Raw genomic sequence first — 20,499 nt, 5'->3', positions numbered from 1 at the left:
TGCCCTGCTAGACATCTAGTATAACCTACACTCTCCCCTGTCATGTCTCTTACCACACTGTTTTGTCTGCCAGTTTATTTGTCTGACTTCTCTGTTAGCCTATACAAGCTTCTGGAGCCTGTAAGAGACTGAGGAAAGTGGAACTGCGCAGAGACAAGTTGAAGTTCAATCCAATCCAACAGGGAGTTCTAGAGCTAGGATGGCCCTTCAGAGTCATTGCAAATTACAGCAACGGTCCCAAGCCTTTGGCCCCCACATCAATCAATTATCAATGCTGGCTGCTTCCAGTAAGTGGGAGTAACCTCAGCAAGGCAGCTCTCTTTGGCCAAGTGCAATTGCTAAAGAGGAACTCAGTTGTGAGCCCTCAGCCACCAGCTCCACTGGCATCCTGAGGGAGGGGGGAATGTGGGGGGCACCCTACAACATCTGCTACCAATACCATGCAGTGGCTCACAGCCAGACACAGCATAGGTGCCTATTAAATCTTTGTTGGTTAATGGTAGAATACATGATCAAATGAATGCATTAAATAACAGAAAACAATGTTAATTAGGTTAAATGAGCTGAGATTCAAAGCCATATAGAGGGGCAAATTTTTAATTTGGAAACAGGGAACTAGTGAAGGTTCCTGAGCAAGACACTGATGGGTTTTAAATAGGAGTCGAGGGACATTGTAGACGTAAATATGCTACAAGGAAGTAAACTTGTGGCATGTGGGCGTGGGCGGTGGGGATGGCTGAGATGATAGCGGGACTGTGGGCATGGGGAGAAAGCTCAGGGCCTGGGAGGCTGCTGCTATAACCAGGAGGGCTGGGGGATGGCAGAGCTGTAATAGAAAGTTGAGAGCATGACTGGACAGATAATGAGACCAGCTGAAAGGTGAAACTAACTCTTTGGAAGATATGTGTGACTATGTGTGCTTGGTCTCATTCAAGCAAAGATTCGCCATTTGAAACATGTAGACTATAAATTAGGTGTGAGGTCCACAAATGCAACGCTGCATTGCCAGTGCCCAGAGCAGCACCTTCACACACTACAAGCATAGTGCATATTTGCTGAAAAATACATGAATCAAATCTTGTTTGACAGACCTCTAATACAGATCTCTAATGAACAGGAGATAGTTGAGTTACATCTACCCTTTCAAAGTATTTATTATACATTTCTAAAATATACTTATTTTAGGTTAATCTTGCCAGTATATTTAAAAACTAAGAGATCTAGTTGTTTTACTTACCAAACAGGTGTTAATTCAATGCACCTCAGTTCATACCAGAAATCTTGGTTTGTTCTTAGGAACAAACAAGGAATAGCTGGAAATGATTCATTGCCATCCCCAGACGACCTTGAACACACATTGCCCAGCAATACTGGAGGGAGTGAACACCTTCTTCTGCCTGCCAAGAAGTTCCTTGATGTTACAGTGTCCATTTTGTAGCAGGCAGCAGGTTAGAGAGGAGTGGCAGGTAAGGAGTCTTCCACCTTTCAGAGAAAGCTAACTGACATGGGTTCCAGCACTTGGTTTTTGCACCTGGACAATGAACATTGTGTCTGGAAGAGTCAAGGTTGTTCTAGCAAGAGCTGAAGTACAAAGTACAATGAAATCGTGCACCAGCATTGACTTCTCACTTGCAGAGCGGTGGACACCATACTGGCTCCCTAGCAGCTTTGGGAGGAATGTGCTAGGTGGATTCTGTACAGTCTCAGGAGCAATCAAGACCCAGTTGTCATTGGCCTGAGCTAGCGAGAGGACTGGAAGACAGAGGGAAAGAAAGAGTTTATCCCAATTCTTTCTCAACTGCCTCACATGCCTTGCTTGATGGGTTCAGTGGGCAAAGGAGGAAGAAGTGGCATTAACTAAGCACACAGCCCAAAACTCCATCCTTGGTCCGTAACTGCACATTTCATGGACTTCCACCCACGTTACTGGATGTGGGTACAATGATGTTAATGATGCATTAGGGCCAGTACTTTTCTTGACATTAAGCCTGTCTCAATACTCACTTGTTCAAAGGGTGGAAATCAGAGAGGGTGAAGTGGTTCAAATGCTGTGTCTTGCTTTGTACGATCAGAGTTTAGTTACACTTGGATCAAAACAATCTTGTGGGCAAGTTGGCACTGACCAATGCATGGTTCCTGTGGCAGCTTATGATAGCACTACAGTTCACACACACGCTTGGTATTGTTCTTCTTCTGTCATCTCCCATGGTGAAATAAACACAACTAGGATTTTAAGAAGTCACCTCTTCAGAGTTCAAATCTGCAATATTATCTTCTTCATGGGAATCAGGTTTGCATGGAGAATCTGATGTGAGTTACTTAATATGACATAGATAGCCATGTAATGCAAGATGCAGCCCTCTGCAGCAATCTGGGGCAGCTAGATCAATGCTTGGTCATCTCTGAAGCCCACTCCAGCCAGAGATAATGCGCAATGGCATGAAGACATTGGGAAGCTAAACTACAAGTTAAATGCAAATGTTTTAAAAATTGGTTTGCCTTACTGCAACCTTATGTGTTCTGAATGTCTTTTCTTCTGTGACTATTGTTGACAAATGCATGCATTCCAGAAGCCATCGAGTGGCTAAGATGGTTGAAAAGAAAGAGTATGTTGAGACGAGAGGAGGACTGAGGGCCTTAGCAAGGGCAGCCAAGGGAATGGAGAGAAAATGCAGGGAGAGTAGGAAGGAAATGAGTTAGGGGAAGGGCAGCTCATTGGAGCTGGAGGCAGAGGTGACACTGATGTTTGGGGTCCCTCATGCAGCCGGGTAAGGTGCCTCAGGGAAGCTTCCCTGAAGGCCCAGGACAGGCCCTGCTGAACCCCAAGCTTGCCTCATCCCTGCTTCTCATCAGCTGGAGGCACCTCTTCACCTAGTTTATTTACTGGGATTCCAGGCACAATTTTATTTTAGAGATGGCACTGCTGCTATAAAAATAAAGTGAAATAAAATACCTAGGACGCTTGCTTAAAATGCACTGTATCAACCCCTGTCCCTAGAGAGTGAGGACTTTGGGGTGGGGCTGTAGTCTGCATTTGTAGCCGGCGGATTGCGATGCAGTTCCTGACACACCTTGCAAAATGCTGGCCTGGAAGGTGGTTTAAGGCTCATTTACTCCACTGAATCAGTTCTCAGTATTTGGAGGTCACACTCCCCAGTAATTTAAGTGTTTTTATCCTCCTGTTTTACATTTTTTAAGAACAAATAAATATTTTCTCAGATTCCTCTATTATTAATATTTAATAATCTGTATATTGTGAAGGATATATTCAGGAAAGGGAAACAAATTTTGTCTATAGAAATCATAGAAAAAAATAAAGGCACATTTTCACAAAATGTACCCTTCATCTTTTTTTTTTTTTAATCATATTTTAGAGGAATAGCTATTGAATGCCCATGATAATTCTTCATTAGTGGTTTAAGATGGATCTTGGAAACAGGTCTTGAAAATACTGCCAAGAACATGAGGTAGGTAACAATAGGCCATGTACTATTTATAAAACTTTGTTAAAAGGTTACACAGATATATTATTTTGGGATCTGTGGAGTTGGACTATTTCAGAGATAGGAGTCTTTGGGCTTTTCTTGGAATCTGTAGGAGGAGGACAAACGAGGTAACCACGGCAGCTCAGTGGACACCCTGAAGATCTGGCAGCGTTCAGATGACCTCGAAGGCTCTGGGAAATGCTAATGCCCAGCTGTCACTCCAGACCAGCGAAAGCAGAAAGGGAGAGCATGTGGACCTTTCAGACAGTCCTCAGGTGATTCTGCCAAATAGGGAGCTGCAGACCCACAACTTTAGGGAAAAAAGAAATGACCTCTATTCTTATTCCTTATGCTATGGTAGATTTTTTAATACGTATTAATTTATCTTTACCCAGAGTCTGTACAGGAAAAGAGAAAAACAAAGAGGTAACAAGCAATGCAGACTGTCACTCTGATCACAAGTCAAAAGAGGAAGTGGTTTTCCCACATCAAAGGTAGGACTTTGTCCCTGACACTGGTCTCTATTTGAGCTCCCTTTAGTAACCTCTCCAACACTGAGGTCAGGCCATGAACGCTAATTTAACCTGCAGTGCACAGTAGGTACACAGTATGAGATGGCAAATGTTTGAAACTTTAACCTGGGATGCTAGAGGTCCTCCTCCCAGAACCCCGCTCCTCCCCTCTGCCTGGCCCTAGCTTGGCTACAGCTCGGGCAACCTGAGCAGGACTCCTCCTCCGCCCCCCTCGCTGGACTGGCCAGAAACAGAAAGGGCCTAAAAATGATGGATGTAGGGAGGTAGAAATGAACCAAGGTGGAAATCTGAGAGCCAGTGAAGAGGGTCATGAAATATCTTGGAGAAAACCTCTTTGTGCCAAATCTCATTTTTCCTGGAGTTACCTGAGCACAAGACACATTTCAGGAGCCAGCCAAGGAAGAGGCTCGTGGAATTTTAAGTGTCATGCACACAAAAGAAATCCAGCCTTAGCCAGCCTATGTACTTAATGTACAGGCGTAATTTGGTGCAGTAATGATACATTTGTTCTTTACTCCCATAGACAAGAAGACTGATAAAATATCAAGGAAAACCCTCAGAAAAGGGAAAAGCCTCACAATACCAAATAATGACAACTCCTACAAAACTGGCTTTTACCAGGTCCAGGCACTGTTCTATGTTTTCACATGTTACCTTGTTTAATTCTCACAGCAGCCTACAAGGTGTGTATTTTCATTATCTCGCATTTATAAGGGAAAGAACACAGACAGGCTGAGGAACTGGTTCAAGGTCATAGGGCTAGGTAGGGGTGGAACTGGGCTATGAAGTCGGTGGGCCGCTGCGCCTAACCCTTGAGATGGAAAATTCATAAAAGACAGGCACCATGAGTTGTGGTTTCCCTTAAAAGCTAAAAATTTCTTCCTTGAAAATAAAGGCCAGAAGATCCTGAGGTCACAGTCCATCACAAGAAAGCACGTTCAGTGCAACTGAGTGTAGCACATCATGGGGATTAACTTGAGTTCTTTTTAATTGATGTGTTAAAAAGTCAGTCATTTGCAGACTTTGAAACTCTATTGTTAGTCACAAATGACTGGCACCACTCGGGGACAGCCCATTGCAACACCCCACTGTGTTGTGACGCCACCATGCTGGGAACCACTGGCCTGGAAAATAGACCTGAGCCGAAAGATACTGATGTACCTGTGTTGGCAAAGGTAGCTGGAAGGTGCATAAACCCAGACATTGGCAGTGTATGTCAGCCCCCCAGCTGATAGCCTTCCTGGACAAGTGGGCAGGAAAAGTAGCTGGTGGCAACGCAAACACTTCACAGTGTTGGGTGTGAGCCTACAGAGATCAGCTTTGGAGCATTCTGCTGCCACTAAGACTAGAGGACGTAAGTTTCAGAAGACACAGCATTTGCTGCATAAGATTAAATCACTTCTGGCTGACAATTTCTCACTTTAAAAAAAGCATATTGCAGGTCATGGGGGAAAGAATGACATCACCCAGGACATCTGTGTTGCTGCTTCTTAGGCATTTTAGTCCCTTGATCCTCCAGGTCAGCTGTGTGACTTTGGTCAAGGTACTAATTGTTATTGTGAGGAGATGAAAAATATGATTCCCTAACTTCCTTTCAGCTCAAAAAAATCTGTGATGCTTTGATTAAAACGAGACTGGAATATAATTCTGACTCCCTTTGAGAAGGGTGAGCTTTGATTGCTAGATTTTCACTGCATATTTTCCTCCTGTCTTCAATATTCTTCCAACAATCCACCCCCAAATCATTTTCTTTTTCATTTCAAATGAATAGACTTTTCATGAGCCTTAGTGTGTCTCTGGTTCACAGATACTAAGACATATATACTTGTATTCATTCCCTATTAGCAGTATTTGTTTATAAGCCTAATACATATCCGTATCTCTAAATACTGTGTCTACAAACTTCCCTTAATCATTATGCATTCTTTTTTTCCATTCCAATCCCACCTAAAATACATGTTGTGATATTTCATTAAAAAGAAGAAATTATATTGGAGAAGTTTGTTTTGAAACATCAACCTGTGCCTTTTGGTTACATTTCAAATTATCAAGATGGACTTAAAAGAGACAACCCCACTTAGTGTGCTAATTATCACAAGATTCTTAAAGTACACCAGAGCTCTAGGTGGTTTTGCTGTTTAAGAAATGTGACTGTAAAAACTTTCGTCCATAAATCCAGCATGCATTGAGTATTTATTATGGGTCGAGCAGTGGGCTTGCTAGTGAGGATAAAGATGAACAAAACAGAGTCCTGCCCTTAAATCTAGTAGAGCAGAAAAATGTGTAAGTAGGTTGTAGCAGCCACCCTGTGGAATGGCTCTCCTTCTGTCCCTTATACTCTCCCCACCCCTTTCCCCTCTATACCCAGGAGGCTGCTGCAGAGTTGTATTATGTGAATTGACCCTGAATGGATACTGACTCAAGCAGGGCCAAGGGCATTGTCCATCCCAGGAATTTGGGCCTATTACTAACAGGTCTAATTTAGTCTGGACAAACCAGGTGAATAAAAGACTCAAAACCAAAAATGATAGAGCAGCTACTTCTGCTTGTCATGTCAGCTGAGAAATAGAAATAATCAGGCTGCACAAAGAGTAGAATGCAGCAGACACAGTGAGAAGCGGGGCAGTGAGTGGGGAGAGAGAGAGAGAAAGAAAGACTGAGAGAGGCTAGTTTCCACCAGTTGTTGGTTCCAGACCCTCTCCAGGCCCAGCCACACTCCAACACTCCAGTGCTTGATGTGCCTTTCAGAAGTGGGTACAGAACAAATTTTTACCTATCTTGTTTATTAATATATAAATAGAGTAAAGATGTCAATTGTATGCAATAATGAATAGGCCAATGACAACTCATTTTTGTTCTTAAATTCTTTCCACTATAAACTTTCCTATGCAGCAGCATTTGCAAGACATCAGGCTTTGGCACTGAGTGTAACAAGATGTAGAGCAAGGGTGGGCAGCCGGACTTGATCAAGGGCAAATTCAGGAAAAAGCAAAAGTGCTTACAGGCTACATTTCTCTTTCATTTAAAATTGCTTTATTGTTGAGCTCATGGGGGAAATTATACTTTTATAATGCAGGTAATTTATTTATTGAAGTTCTCTTTACCAATAAGAAAACTGTTTTTCAGCCTCTGAAAGATATAATCTAATCCAATTTGAGAATTAGTAATGCCAGACAGCTTTTTCTAATTGTTCATCTCTTTTGTGTGGACAGCACCTTAATGTTCACATGAGTTCATCCGCATTAGTCCCAGTGATCCTCCCATCCCTCCAAAAAAATCGAGCCCAAGAGGTATTATTGGCCCCATTTAACATACGAGAAACAGAAGCTCCGTGGAAGTTTCAAAGCATGTCCGTAAATTCTTTGACACTCTTCTCAACCAGCACAGGGACCTACATCCCCTCCCTTGGAACATGTGCAGCACTCCTGACTCTCTCCGTGAGTATAACATGGTGGAAGTGACCCTGTGTGACTTGTAAGGCTGGATTGCACAGGGCAGTTGACTTCCACCTGCCTCTGTCCTGGGACAGACACCTTTGGAGCCTGGGCCTTCATGGAAGAAGTCCTGCTACCCTGAAGCCACCATGCTGGAGAGGCCACGTGGAGGGACTGCACTGTGATAGGGAGAGGTGTCTGAGGAGCCCCAGATGCTCCAGCCTCAGCTTTTTAGGTTTTCCCAGGCCAGGCACCGGACAATATGAATGGAAAGGCCTTCGAGAACTCTAGTCCCAGCCATTGTCTTACTGTCACCGCATGAGGACCAAAAACTGCCTAGCTGAGCCCAGTCAACCCCAAAGTAGTGAAAGATCATAACAATAAATGCTTGCTTATTTGTTTAACAATAAATGTTTTGTGCCACTAAGTTTGGAGTGGTTTCTTGTGCTGCACTCTTTAAGAGAAGTAACTGTCCAAGATCACTCAGGAATGTTCTGGTGGAGCTGGGGCTCAAATCAATTCATTCCAGTCAATGCAGTGTTAACTAGACAACTCCGTTAGGCCCTGCGGACCAGGGAAGGTTAAAGAAGCCCAAGCCTTCTGCCAGTCTAGGCCTCCTCCTTCCACCTTCATCTCCACGGCAGCTCTTCCTCACTGGGGGTGACCAGGATGGATAAGACCCACCACTGCTGAGTTCCAGAAGGAACTGGTGCCAGGGCACTCTAGCCATTCCTCTGCCCCATGCTGTGTGCAGGTGGCTCTGACACCAGGAGGTGGTACCAAGCCTGCTGCCAACCTTGGCTTTCTCATCAGTCCTGCTCTGATGAGCTGATAGCCTCTGTTTGAAATCGAGGGCAGGCAGGTAGGTTGGTGCCATCCAAACTGCCTGCAGAGTGTTGGTTGGTTCTGATGAATCATACCCAGTGCCTGGGCTCACATTCGGTTGGATCTTCAGGAAAAATATGTGTTCTGGGTGCCAGCTGATCTTTTTAGCTAGCTTCTGTCCTAGGGTACATATTACCTGTGAAAATTCTGAATTTTCATCCGCTTCCTCCAAAGAGGTTGATAGCAAGACATAAAATACATAAAAATCATTGTCACTTGTATGTAATGAGTTCAGGGCTGCTCAGTGGCCCGCGCTCACCCAGCATCCTGGGACTGTGCTGCGGGGGACACCAAATCCACACACCACCAGGCAAAGGGCGCCCAGACTACGGCTGCACCAAGGTATTGTGTTCCAGGTGAAAATAGGTTGCCATTTTCATTCCTGAAGCACAGGTAATGCATTTTCATATAACATCCGTATGTTTCATAAATTAAGCCAAAAGATATTTACCAAGTATTGATTTTATTAAATATCCTTTTTTTCTAGGAAAAAAAAGGGAGCCAGCTTATTTTTCTGTGTCATGAAATCAAAGCTCAATTAGATAATCATTGCCAAATTTGTATTTTTGTGTTCTACGTCTCCTTTATTCAAGGTATTCCTATGCAGTCAGAGGAAGAAGAGAAGAGGGAGGGGGAAGGGAGAAGAGGAGGGGGGAGGAGGAGGCGGGTGAGAAGGAGGAGGGAGGAAGTGAGAAGGGAGGAGGAGAGTATGTGTGTTGGGAGTCAGGAGAAGCTGCCCAAATGGTTAACCTGGGTTATTATTTTGCTTTTGGTTTAAAAAAAGATACCATTGCATCAAATTAGACAGTGAGCAATCGTGAAGCAGGCAGAGCCAGGCATGAAGCAGATTTTCCTAAATCATCTTTCACAGAACACCAATTCACCAAGATGTTAATAAGCATTTCCAGAGAAAGACGTCTATTTTTCAGATAAGTTCCGAACAGGCTGCATCTCCACTCCTGGTGATTCACAGTTCCTTTTAGCATTTAGTTGAAGGTCTGGAAAGTGCTTGGGTAAAAGCAACCTGAAGCACACCGAACTAAAAGCTTCACTGACTTTGTTTTAGCCTGACCCTCCCACCCCAGATGGTGGAACCCGTTTATTTAAATCGCCAATGAAAACAGCCCATGGAACGTGGTGGGAATCCTCTGACAGATGCCTGACTGTGGGGTGGTCCCTGCTGGCTCCCTGCTAGGTCCCAGCGGGGCACTGGCGGTCACAAGACTTCAGTCAGGCTCGCTGGCATACTGCTTTTTGATAGGGGGAGAAACTTCCAGATTGAGTGTGAACTGAAAATCACTTTCCCCTTGCACCACAGTGGTGGAAACCCCGGCATGGTGTCCCACACACCGTGAAGCATTCCCCAGCCTCAGGCCTTTGCTGTTTTGCCCTCCTCCTGCCCTTTCTGGGTAACCTGTCATTATGACCTTCCTCCAGCTTCCATTCCAGTTTCGCAGCATGCCGTGGCCCCTCTGGCTAAGCCCCCAGGCCCCCAGAGGAGATGCCAGGTGAGAAGCAGAGTTCCGGAAGTGCCCACCTTCCTCCTGGCTCTGGGGGCTCATCCTGAGTGCAGGGGGAGCAGAGCTGGATGGAGAGGGGCCCCTGGCGGGGCCTGGTTCTGCTGTGAACCTTTTGGTCCCGTCCCTGTGCCTTTCCGCGCCTCTCCCCTACACTGCCCCTGTGCTTAAGCAGACACTGAGCCTCAGTTTCCTCCTGTCTCAAATGTTCTCATTGCAGGGTTGGGATAAGGAGTAAATAACGTATTTAGAGTATTAAGCATAGTCCCTGACCCCTGATAGGTGCTCAATAAATGGTCATTACGGATCATTACTGCTCTCGCCTCATCTTCTGAGGCCTCTCCACGCTGAGGACACAAATGAGGTCAGGTTAACAGCACCGTTTCAGTCTCACGGACTGCTTGGCCCAGCGGGCACCCATGGGCCTTCACACTCCTCCACCTGTGAGCGCCAGGCTAGTATTGCTGGGACTCACCCGAGGCTCTCACAGGTGTGTGAGAGCAAGGTCGCTCCCCACAGGCCCGCCTGTGCTCCACCCGTCATCAGAGGGTTTATCACCAGCTGTCACAGCTCGGTAGGGTGCAGGAACTCACCCCGGCTCAGCCTGGCACAGCGACTCCCTGATGGTGGCTGTGGCCTCTGTGCCAGCCATCTGCTCTGACGTCCCGAGATCAACTTGTGCTGTGGCCTGTGCGTGGCCACTCTTTGTGTTACTGGCTGTTGGAGGGGCGCCAAGTAGGGCTCCTTGAAACTTCCTGTGATGGAACTTACAGAGTTATTACTTTTAAAAATCTAGTCTTTTTTTCTCTCTAGGAAAGGAGCCAGGCTGGGGACAGGGGTGAGTAACTGCTTTCACACTGAACTCGGAATGTCCACCCTCTCGGGCAGGGAAGCCTGTTACTGGGTCCAGCGTGCTGCCCTGGGACCTCTGCTCTAGGGAGGGGTTCTGCCCTGGTCTGTTCGGGTCCCTGCAGATAGTCCGCCCCGTAGTGGGCTCAGCCTTAGTCCTCTTCCCGGTGCCGCTTCTGCCTGTGCCACCGGCCCTCCACCTGCTGGTCTCTTAGCCTCAGCGGCCTGCCCTGGTGCTGTCCCACAGGAGCCACCCCTCCTGCGTCTCTGTCCCCTCAAAGGACTGGCCACTGTAGCCACCACAGGTTCTGCCTGGCACCTGCTGGCAGTCCTCTGCTGCCATTGCCAGGACACAGCTCTTTCTGGCCCAGAGTGACAATTCTGGCAAATGACCTTGTATAGCCTGGCCTCTAAGCAGAACGAAAAGAAACCAGCATATGGTGAGCACTGACCACATGCTGGCATTGTGTCTAGCCGTCGCCCTCACCCCTGTACAGGGATTCCCCTTTCACAGAGCGGGTGACAGGAGCCTACTCGGCCCTAGGCAGGAGCCAGGCCTCAAACCCAAGTCTGGCTGAACCAAAAGTCCACGCTTCCCAGAGACTTGCTGTCTCTCTGTTCCCTAAGGGAATCTTTGCTGTTATCATCACACCTCACTGTGTCGAGACAGTCACACGAAGTCCCTCAGGTGCTAGGCTGCTGGTGACTGTACGCTGTACCGTCTGACCAGCATGCTCCTCCCACATGGCGTCTAAGCTGGCCAGCACCCAGTCTGGCTTTACCCATGCAGTACTTGCCACCTTTCTGCAGGGCTGCAGTAACTGTCCCTAGTCCCTCTTTGAGAGTGTCTCCTTATCCTGAGGTCTAAAGTCCTGACACTCTCCCCCAGTGAACCCCCAGTTTCTCCAAAGGGCCCAGGTCCCCAAGGGCATGGGACCTCCAGTGGCCTGCCTTGCCAACCTGGGCCTTCTCAGGTGGGTGTGCTCCCAGGGAGCATTAGCCCAGATGAAGCACCTGATCAGTCCCTGCCCATTACCCCTAAAAGCCACAATAATAGACTCATGGTGATGACCTGCTATACCAGAACCTCGCCCTCAGCAGAACTCCTATTGGTCTCGAAGGCGACACTATGAAGAACTGCTGGAAATTCCCACTCTCCTGGCATCCTGTTTATTGACTGCATAGCTGCCTCCCCTGGGTAGAACCACTGGGGAATGTGTGTGGACATCAAGCATCAGCCATCATGTTTTTATTCAGAATCCGCTCTGTGCCCAGTGAAGTGCCAGGTACAGAGTGAGATTTCATGCAAAAATATGCGGCACAGTCCTATAAATAATTTGCAGTTAACCAGGAAAATACATTGACACAGGAGAATTAAAGAACAGTGGTAAGTATACACCGGAAGTGAGAAAGTTCTGTAGCTTCCCTCACTGCCCCACTTTAGCTCTGCCAGCTCCTTGCTGCTTGCTGAACCTCAGTCACACCGAGCAACTCCTGCCTCAGGGGCTTGTCCTGCTAATTCCTACCACCTGGAAACCCTTCCAGACCTTGCCAGCGCTCCCTCCCTCGCTTTGGTCAGTTCTCCACTTCAATGTCCCCTCCTCAGAGGGCCCTCCCCAGATGGCTGTCTCTAAAATAGCTCCTCTTACTACATCTTCTCAGCTCACTTCAGTTTTTCTTCAGAGCGCTCATCACCACCAGATATCCCACCTCATATTTACTTATTTATTGTTCATTGACTGTCAGGAGTGGTGTCTGTGGCTCCCGGCAGTATCCCCAGAGTCCGGAATAGCGCCTGGCATAAACCTGGCTGAGGAAATGAGGGAATAAATGAGGACACAGGATGAATGAATGAATGAATGGGACAGTCTGTACCGCTGGTGGGATATATATATATATATATATATATATATATATATAAAATAATGAGGGTAATGATAAAAATAATACAATTTTACATTTGTATATCACTCAGTCTATTTCCAAGACCATATACATGTGTGTGAGTTACGTACTGTGTTGTATGTGTCTGTGTGTGCGTGTTATTTGCGTGGATCCATTCAATTGATCATTGCACAGGACAAAAACCTCAGACCCTATAGTCAGAGAAGTCTTGCTTCACAGTGCTGCTCTGTCTTATAACTATAAGACAATAAATATACTTGTCAACTTCTGTAAAACTGGGTTTCTTCATCTGTAACATGGGGATTTGCAAAGATATGAAAGCAACATGAGTGGCCATCAACTGATGAGTGAATAAAGAAAATGTGGTGTATATACACACACACACACACACACACACACACACACACGATGGAGTACTACTCTGCCATGAAAAAGAATAGAATAATGTCTTTTGCAACAACTTGGTTGGAACTGGAAACCACTATCCTAAGTGAAGTATTGATATCTCAAGAATGGGAAAACAAATACAGCATGTACTCACTTATAAGTGGGAGCTGAACAATGGGTATATGCGGTCATACAGAGCGCTATAATGAATGTTGGAGACTAAGGAGGGAGGATGGTGGGGGAAGGGTGGGAAGGGGATGAGGGATCAAAAACTACCTGTCAGGAGCAATGTACACTGTACAGGTGATGGGTACACTAAAAGCCCTGACTTCACAGGGATTTCAATAGATTTGTTTATCCATGTTACAAAAAAACCCATATGTACTCCCTAAGTCTATTGACATTTTTAAAAAGTACCTATTTCATAGGTTTGTTATGGGGATGGAATGAGGCAACATACTTAAAATACCTTACAAATAAAAAATACTAAAAAAAAAACCAACTATTTTTTGATGTGTATGTTTCTTTTCTTTTAATTTTTTTTAATTTTTAATTTACACAAGATAATCACTGATTTTGGTATATAATTGTATGATTTTTCCAAATGCATACAATTGTGTTACCACCACCACAATCAAGTTAACCCAGAGTTTCCCTGTAACTGCCCCATTTGGGGCAACTTCTACTCCAAGCCCCTGGCAACCACTAATCTGTTCTTCTTTCCTATACTTTTGCCTTTTCCAGGGTGGCACGTAAATGGATTACCATATGCAGTTTTTTGAGCCTAGCTTTTTAAATTTAGCGTAAGGAATTTGAGATTCTTCTATGTTGCATGTATCAACATTTTGTTCCTTTTTTCTGGCTGAATTTGCTTATTCATTGTTTATCCATTCACTAAAGGACATATAAGTTGTTTCCAATTTTGGATGATTACGGATAAAGCTGCTATATTACATTTGCATAATGGTTTTATGTGAACATAAGTTTTCATTTTTTTTTTTTTTGGATAAATACCTTAAAGTGAGATTGCTGGATCATATAGTAAGTGTATATTTAAGTTTACAAGAAACTGCCAGCTTATTCAAAATGCTACTGGGGCCCTGAATCCTCATTAGCACTTTGTTTTGTCATATTTTATTTAAATTTTAGTCTTCATAATAAGTGTGTAGTGGTATTTCATTGTGGTTTTAATTTGCATTTCCTTAGTGACCAGTGATGGTGACTGTCTTTTTATGTGCTTATTTGCCATACATAGATATTTTGGTTGAAGTGTCTGTCTAAATATTTGACCCATTTTTAAATGTCTTGTTTTATTGTTGCATTTTAGAGTTCTTTATATATTCTGGATACAAGTCTTTTGTCATATATGTGATTTGCAGATGTATTTTTCCTTGTCTGTGGCTTTTCTTTGTATTCTTTTGACAATGTCATTTGCACAGTAAATTCTTAATTTTTGATGGAGTCCAATTTATCAGTTTTTATATGTATTATGTTTTTGGTGTCATATATAAGAATCTTTTGCCTAATTCAGTGTGCTGCAATAATTTTCTCCTATATTTTCTTCTAAAAGTGTCTAGTTTTACACCTTACACTTAGCCTTATGATTCACTTGAGTTAATTTTGTTGAAAAAATTATTCTCTCTCCACTAAATTGTCTTTGTACCTTTTTCAAAATTCAATTGACCATATTTGTGTAGGTGTATTTCTAGATTCTGTTTTGTTTGATTGACTTATGTGTTTATCCTTTTGCCACTATTACTCTAACTTGTAATCAAGTGATGTGAGTTTTCCAATTTTGCTCTTTTTAAAATTTGTTTGCTATTCTAGTTCTTTTGCTTTTCCCTATATACTTCAGAATCAGCTTTTCAATATGTACAAAAAAATCTGCTGGAATTTTGATTATAATTGCATTGAACCTATAGATAAATTTGAGGAGAATTGGCACCGTGTTTCCATGAACACAGTATATCTCTCCATTTATTTAGGGCGCCTTGGAATTTTTTTAAGATCAGGGTTTATACTTTTTAGCATACAGACCCTGCTAATATTACATCTAATGTTAATATTTTATTTTATGATGCCATTATAAATGGCATACTTGTAAAATTTCAATATAAATTGGTTATTGGTAGTATATAAAAATAAAGCTAATTTTCATATATTGACATTTTTAGCCAATTATCAGTTTTAGGAGTATTTTTGTAGATTCCTTGGGATTTTCTACACACTTTGTCTAAACAAAGAAAGTTTTATATTTTTCTTTCCAATCTGCATTCCTTTTATTTCTTTTTCTTGCCTTATCACACTGGCTCAGCCTTCCAGTACAATGTTGTATAACAGTGGTACGAACAAAAATCCTTGCCTTGTTTCTTATGTTAGGGGGAAAGAATTCATTAAATATGAAGCTAACAGCACGTTTTTTCTAGATGCCCTTTATCAGTTAAGAAAGTTTCCTTATATTATTACTTTGCTGAGAATTTTTATCATGCATAGATATTAAAAATTTTAAATGTGTTTCTGTATCTTTTGAGACAATCATGGTTTTTCTTTCTTAACCTATTAATATGATTAATTACCTTGATTGATTTTTAAGTGCTGAACCAGTCTTGCACTTCCAAGATAAACCCCACCCGGTAATGGTGTATTATCCATTTTAAATATTGTTGGATTAGATTTGCTAAAATTTCTTTAGAATTTTTTAATCAGTGTTCATGAGGGCTATTAGTCTGGTTTTAGTGTCAGTGTAATTCTAGTCTAATAAAAAGAATTACAAAGTATTTCTTTCTTTTCTATTTTTTTTAGAAAAGATTATGTGGAGTTGTTATTTCTTCCTTAAATGTTTGGGAGAATTGCCCAGTGAAACCATCTGGATGTGGAGTTTTCTTTTTTGGAATATTTTAACTACAAATTACATTTCTTTGATAGATAGGAGATAAATCAGGTAACTAATGTTTCTTCACCGAGTTTTGTTAGTTTGTATCTTTCAAGGAATTGGTCCATTTCATCTCAGTATTTTGGGGTTTTGTAGTAATATCCACTCTTTCATTCCTGATACTGGTAGTTTTTGTCCTCCTTCTCCCTGTTTTTCTCTTTCTCTCTCTCTCTGGGGGGTGTGTGTGTGTGTGTGTGTGTGTGTGTTAGTTTAGCTAGAGATTTATGCATTTTATTGATATTTTCATTGGCTTTCTCTGTTGCTTTTCTGCTTTTACATTCATTGATTTTTGCTCTTATTTTTATTAATTTCTTCCTTCTACTTGCTTTGTGTTTACTTTGTTCTTTTTCCTAGTTTCTTAATGTGGAAGCATAGGTTATTGATTTGAGACTTTCTTTTCTAATATGAGCATTTAGTGCCATAATTTTCTTCTCTTTAAGCAGAATTTTCAATTTTTACAGAATTTTACAATTTTTCATATGTAGTATTTTATTTATTTATTTAAACATATTTTCTAATTTCCCTTGAAACTTATTTGACCAATGGGCCATTTAGAATTATGTTATTTAACTTCCAAATGTTTGGTTATTTTCTAGATATCCTTCCATTTTTTATTTTTTTCTTTAATTTAAGCATGTATGATCATACATACTTATTATTGTCAACATACTTAGTATACTTTCAATTATCTAAACATTCTTAAGGTTTATCAAATGGCTCAGAATGTGGTCTTTATGGGCACTTGGAAAGAATGCACCCTTTGCTGTTGGGCACCTGTTGATGGTTCTGCCCTTGAGAACTGGACACATTGTCCTGCTTCTTTGTGTGTCAAGTAATTTTTGTATTGTATCCTAGACAATTTGATACTATGTTGTGAGACTCTGAGTCCTGTTAAAATACGCTGGAGAATGTTAGCTTTCTTGTTGTTTTAGTAGCTAATCAACCTGGTTAGGTACAGACAACAAGCTCTGTGGAAGAAGAATGGTTTCAATACCAGGTCAGCTCTCACAGTGGGGGCTTTATGTTGCTTTGGGTCTGTGTAGTGCATGTACAGCTTGGTCGCTAGCCCAGAACTCGTGTTGGTTTGTACACATAATTAGCATATCTCCTTCTCCACCTCTTCCCTCTAGGATCTCCCTCACACTCTCCAGTTCCAAAGGGCACCCGTGCCTGGTTCCTCTGGCCAGAAAGATGAGTTCCTTTTCGAATTTCATACCAACCACTCCGTTATGCAATTTCCACATGACTGGAGCTACTCTCAGAGTGAAGTGGTGGAAAAAGAAAGAGGAAACAAAGGAGGATTTCTCCCATTTACTTGGGAGCACAGGGAACCCTTTTGTAAGATCCTCTGACCAGAGAGGTAGGGTTCTTCCCCTCCGTGTTTCAGGTGCTCACGCCACAACTGCTGCTGTGAAGCTCCAGACTGTGGCTATTCCTGGGTTAGAGGCAGGAGAAAAAAGAAGGGGAAAGAGAAAAAATAAAGGAATTTATCCTATACTTCTCAGCTCACGAAGGTCCCTTTTCCTGCTCTGGTTAAACAAATGAGGTTTCTCTTGGCATTCTGATGCCTGTGCCTACTGCACAGTTCTACACTAGGGCCACTTTCAGGTCAAAGCAAGGAGATGAAAGAAGAAAGAACAACTCAGGATACTCATCTCAGTGTTTTTGCTTCATGTTTTGACTCTTCTCTCCAACCTGCCTTCTAGTGTTTCTTTTCAGAGTCCTTAAATAGTTGCCTTTTGTATTTGTTTTTAGCTACGATCCATTAGAGACAGGTTATAGAAGACCTACTTTATCTTGGCCAGCAACGACAGTCTTAGTAATATTCTATGTACGACTCACATCTCCCTGTCCCTCCCTCTTTTGGAAGGCTTGTAAGAATCCTGGAGAGCTGGAATTTTGGAGACATTGTGGGAATGTGACTTCTGTTATAGCCCAGAGAGGCAGTGATAGCTTTGGTAAACAAATCCTTTCTATTAGTCTACTTGGGACTCATTTGCATATTGGTAGCTCCAACCTCCCAGAAATCATATTGATCCAGCGTCCCATTTTTATGTTCACACTCTGGAAACATATCTTGCTACTACTGCCACCATTACCTGTAATATTTGGTGTAATTGCTGGTTTCTACGTCTGTCTCCGCTTTGGGGTTCTTTGAGGACACAGAATGTACCTTTGCCTTCTGAGCTCCAAGCACAATTTCTGGCACATCATAGCAGGAATGTGATTTTTTTTTTTTTTTTTTTAGAAAATTGATCTTGCATTAAAATTGACTTTCAGATTCTTGGTAGGAGGGATAGCATGTTTCTTGTCTTGTTAAACATGCGTGACAACGATACACCACAACCTGAGAACTATCTTGTGATCACAGTCCTCTCATGCCTAGAAGGGTCGACACTGCACATATGTGCGTCATGGAGCTGGTCGAGGCGGTCACACGGAGTCTTCTCTCTCAGACACAGGCAGCCTGAGGCAGGGGGAGGTCAGGTGTCTTTCTACTCAACTTCAAATTATTAACCACTGCAAAGAAACTGAAATGGGGAATCTGAGTCCATCCGGACGCAGAGTGACAGTGCTGAGCTCAATTTCCACCTGCTGCACAGTAGACAGCCCGTATACATTAACACAGCACGCATTTTTCCCTTTGCATTAAGACATCATTATAGAATAGGCTTTCTGACTTTCTCTGTGTCTCTGACTGCATTAACACCAAATGCCTAGCTGAGCCACGCTCCGCTGACACCACTGTGCTCCCACCTTGTATCATTTTCATCCTTTTGTGGAGTAAAAGTCTTAAAAATGCCTTTAGTTTAAAACGGCGGGAGGCGAGGGAGGAGCATTTACATTCAGCCGGTGTACGAGTGCACTCAAGGCAATTTCATGTTATTTTCCAAGGCTTTTACATCTTGGGGAACTCGGCACAATGCAACTGAGAGGTTTCAGCAAGACGTCCCATCAGTCATTCATTCACCTGCATGCTCTAAACCGAGCGCCGGCCTCCTCCGCTGCGCGCTCCATCCATCTTGTCACCTGGAGCAGCTCGGAGGCCCTCAGGAGCCTCCCTGAGTCTCTCATACTCTTCACAGGGTCACAAATTTGCCTGACATGGGATTCTGATTTCCTCCGGAGAATTTTACATTCTAGCAAACGGGCGCTAGTAGCTAAGAAAACGGGCAATGCTTCCAGGGCATGTGCCCCAGACTTCTGCTCAATTCAGGTCCTGCGCGGGAGCACATCCAGCAGGGTCACCGCATTGGAGCAAGCAGCATCCTCTCGCCTCCCGGGGACTCCACCGCGGGGCAGTCAGCTGTGGGCCTCCACGAAGGTCTCTGCCCCTCCCACTAATTAGCTTGTTACTGTGGGAGTAGAAAGAACAGGCTCCTGCTGGGAGCTGGGAGCTCCGGGGCTTAATAAATGACCTGTCTGCCTGCTTCCCGTCCCCTCTGTGGTCACTGGCCACCCCGCTCCCACCTCCCCCAGGCCTGAGAAGGTTTGGGATGAGAAGATCTGGGTAATTTACTTACAATTTCTGAGACCTTTGGAACCGAGTTCTTTAACTGCAGTTAAAGTTTCTGTCTTACTTTTCCCTAGCAGGAGTGAGAGTACTTTTATTCTCAGCCAGCTAGTCTTTGTCCTTCATGTCCTGCACCAGCTGGCCCCAAATATAAAATGTCAACTCCTGGGTCCCTTACTTTCTAGACATCCAGTTCTGTCTCCCCTTAAATTAATGACTTCTGTCCAGGGCACTTTGAGTTTTGTTTGATTGTATCAGTGGATCAGACAGGCCCAAATCAAACTGCAAGTCTTGCCCCTTTCTAGTTGTAGGGTCTTCAGAAAGGCACTTGCCATCTCGAACCTGATTTTCTCAGCTGTAAAACAACTTTACAATGTTCTAAAGATTAAATTGCATAATATATAAAGAACCTAGTACATAGTAAGCCTAAACATGATGGCTTTTTATTTTTTAGTTTTTTTTTAAGTAGTATCTGCCTATCCATTTTTTCCATGACTGTTGGCCTGGTTTCCAGAGCTCTTCATACATACCTTTCTTTGATCACACTTCGCTGAGTTCATGGCTAAAAGAATCAGTTTGGGGCCTGACTCTCATTCAGATTCATACTATGCTTTCATGGAATAAATTTGGTGGTCAGCCATGGATTACTGGTCCTTCCTGAATTGCTTTCCATGGTTTTTCTCTGCCTTACTGTCCTCCTACTTCTTGAGCCCCTAAGTTATTCATGTGAAAAAGCAAAATTGTGCAATAGAAATTATGCAAGGAAAGCTTCACTCCAAAGTAAATTACAATATGTTATTCAGGAAATGACTGGGTATCGATGATTATGTAGGTCTTCTACTAAAACGGTAAATGAATGATTTAGAGTTAGACACTTAGAAATAGATTGTTCTGTTTTTCTCAACTGATGATCTCTTTGGATCAGAAGAGATAGTCACAATAGTAAGTCTACAGTAAACTTTTTTGTGGAGGTAGCCAATAATAAGGTATCTATTGTCTTTGGATCTGACTTAGGTCACGTCTCCTCTGTGCGATGGAAGGACCGGTACCGGAAGTGC

Source organism: Eulemur rufifrons, chromosome 29, assembly GCF_041146395.1.
Source record: "Eulemur rufifrons isolate Redbay chromosome 29, OSU_ERuf_1, whole genome shotgun sequence".
NCBI classification, from domain to species: Eukaryota; Metazoa; Chordata; class Mammalia; order Primates; family Lemuridae; genus Eulemur; species Eulemur rufifrons.
Note: the sequence above shows the minus strand (reverse complement) of the source record.